This window comes from Echinops telfairi, unplaced genomic scaffold (assembly GCF_000313985.2).
Source record: "Echinops telfairi isolate 266 unplaced genomic scaffold, ASM31398v2 ScPeMD7_7462;HRSCAF=8500, whole genome shotgun sequence".
Taxonomy (NCBI): domain Eukaryota; kingdom Metazoa; phylum Chordata; class Mammalia; order Afrosoricida; family Tenrecidae; genus Echinops; species Echinops telfairi.
The window spans coordinates 3,750,450-3,753,731 of record NW_022111362.1 but is presented as its reverse complement, the minus strand read 5'-3'; positions in this window follow the sequence as shown (position 1 = coordinate 3,753,731).

Genomic DNA, 3,282 nt, shown 5'->3' with positions numbered 1-3,282 from the left:
AGTATGTATGAGATAACCAAACATTTATAATAAAATGCCAATAGTGTATAAATAAAATGCTACACAGTGAGGCTGTAGTTCTTTAGTCCCTGTACTAACTGCCTAGAGTCAATTGTGACCAAGAGGGACCCCAGTGAACAGGAGAGAATTACACAGAGACTGTAACTCTTTACGGGAATATAAAGTCATGTCTTCCTCCTGTGGTTTCAAACAGCTGACCTGTGGTTAGCAGCCCGACTCATAACTACTATGCAACCAGCGTGCCCATAGCACTTGTTAAAGAAATCAATAAATTAATAAATGATTTCCAGGTAAACAAAGTTGTTTTATATAATCATTTCTGTCATCTGAAAATGAAAAAGAAAAACGCACCAAAATATATACAGCAGCAAGTCATTTGTCTAAGTTATGTTGCAAATAATTTTGACTAAACTTTTATGTGCTTGTTGGTTTTGTTGTTGATGTTGCTATTTTTTTAGTTGTTTTTAAATTTTCAACATTTCTGATAAGATTTAAGAATGTATTTAATCAAGCTATTAAGTACTATGCACGTATCAATTCTTTCTAGAAGGCATTCCATTCTTAGACACTGACCACAATGAATTCCTTCTCAGTCATGTTTACAAATAATCACTGCTTTTTAATGTTCTTAGTTATCACTGCCATGTATCAATTATTTCTAGAAGGCATTCCATTCTTAGACACTGACCACAGTGAATTCCTTCTCAGTCATGTTTACAGATAACCACTGCTTTTTAATGTTCTTAGATATCACTGCCATTATAGCCTCAAGGCCATTATCTCTTGCTGCTTCACCAGGACGTGGCAGGAGTCCTGCGAGAAGGCACATCTCATCTCGTACTTGGAGTCACATACCTGACTTTGAGACCGGCTGTGGCTCACCTTCTGGCTAATGGGCATTTTCTATGGAGAAGGGTTTCCCCAGCTCAGCACTGTTGATATTTTGGGCTAAATAATTTTTTTTATTGTGGGAATGTTTCGTGCACCGCAGGATGATTAACAGAATTTCTGACCACTACCCACAAGGTGCCAGGATCAACTCCCAAGTTATGGCAATCAGAAAATGTCTCCAGAGATTTCCAAATGTCCCCTTGGAAGAAAAATCACTTCTTGTTGAGAAATAGTACTCTATTACTAAATACCACATAGTCTAAAATAACAAGTAAAGTATAAGCAGCAAAATATCTGAAGAAAAAGAGAATATACTCTACTAGTGTAGGACCTCTCCCAAATCCCCACTCACCCCAGCCCCTGACAGTCTGAGAATCAGTGCTTGCTCCCTGGAATCCAGCTCTGAGCTCTCTTGTGTAGTTCCAGACTGCAGTGAGCAGGGCTAGTCACCTGCAAGGAGCATCAGCACAGAAGGACCAGCAACATCTGCACAGAAGCCAGTAAAGAGAAGTTGCAAGAAAGAGGATGTCACGGAAGTGAGAGAAAGTGTCAAAAGGTTTGCAAGACATTAAAAACAAAAAGTAAAGGAAGGCATGTAATAAAATGATAGGCATGGGATACATTTCACTGGGGGGGGCAGGCTCGGCTGTGTGTGGTCCCCTTGCAGTTACTCAGCTGCTCATAGCATTTTCTCCACACCGACTCCTTGGAAGCTGGGCCTGGTGCCAAGGATGTCATTTTAGCCACAGAGGGAGTGGAAGAAAACAAAAGAAAATGCTGGCAGATATCCTTTGTATCAGTCTCTGGCATTTTATATTACTTGTAACCTTGTCATGGAAAGACCACAGCAGACCCCAATCTGGAGCCATGGAGAAGATGAAGGGTTATGCCTAAAATATAACCAGAGAGGCCGCAGTCTATGAGGGATCTAAGAGTTTTTCCTGCATTAGTAAGATTCTGAGAGTAGCTGTTTCACACAGACACCTAGAATATTCTTGTGTGTATGGAGTTCCAACACCTTCAGTGAGTTACTTCTTTCTGCACGGGGAGATCTTTGTTTTCCGAGGGCTGAGTAGCAAAGTACCACAAACTGGGTGATTTACAACATTAATTTATTCTGGCATCGTTCTGAAGGTTGGAAATCCAAAATCAAGATGTCGGAAGGTCCACATTCTCTGAGAAATCTCTGGGGGAAGGTCCTTCCATACCCATTTCTCTTCCTAGTGGTTTCCTGGTAATCCAAGATGTACCTTGGTTTGTCTAAGCGTCAATCTCAACCTCAAATGTCAAACTCTGCCCCTGTCTTCATCTGATCCCTGTGAAAATATCATCTCCATTTCTCTTCTCATCTAAGGACATTTGGGCATTGAATCGGGCCACTTGGATGATCCAGAATGATCTCCCCTCAAGATCTTTAAGTGTATCAAAAAGTATCTTCTCCAGCATCAGGTCACATTTACAGGTGTATCATTTGGGAGGTCACTATTCATACACCATAGTCTTCCAGAGCCTGGTAGCTGAGTTTTACCTTCATCCATTCATTTGCCTCGTATATTTATTCATTCAGTGTGTGCCTTTAACAGATATTGATTTTCTCACAATTTAGGGGATCATAAATTTGAGTTCAGGGCACCTAGGAAAGGTGTGTGTCAATTGCATATTCTCACCATGCTTATTCAATCTGTACGCTGAGCAAATAATCAGAGAAGTTGGATTCTATGAAGAATACAGCGTCAAGATAGGAGGAATGCTTATTAACAACCTGTGATCTGCAGATGACACGGCTTTGCTTCTTGAAGGTGAAGGGGACTTGAAGCGCTTGTAGATGAAGATTGAGGATTTGTAGTATGAATGTGGATTACAACTCAATGTGAATGAAACCCAAACCCTCGCAACTTGGTCAGTAGGTAACATCATGATCCATGGAGAAAACTTTGAAGGTGTCAAGGATTTCATCTTGCTTGGATTCACAATCAGTGCTCATGTAAGCAGCAGTCAGGAGATCATATAATGCATAGTATCAAGTAAATCTGATGCATGAGAATTTGGTAAATTTTCTGCACAAGATCTCTTGAACATGTTGAAAATCAAGTATGTTCCTTTCAGGAATAAGGTGCACTGGACCCAAGCCATGGTATTTTTGCCTCATATGCTTGTGAAAGTTGACACTGAATAAAAGACTGAAGAAAAAGCAATGCATTTGAATTATGGTGCTTTCTAAGGATATTCAAAGAGTACCATGGACTGCCAAAACAGCAAACCAATCTGTCTTAGAAGAAGTACAGCCAGAATGCTCCTTAGAGACAAGGATGCTGAGGTTTCATCTCATATACTTTGGACATATGAGGAGAGACTAGACCCTGGAGAAGG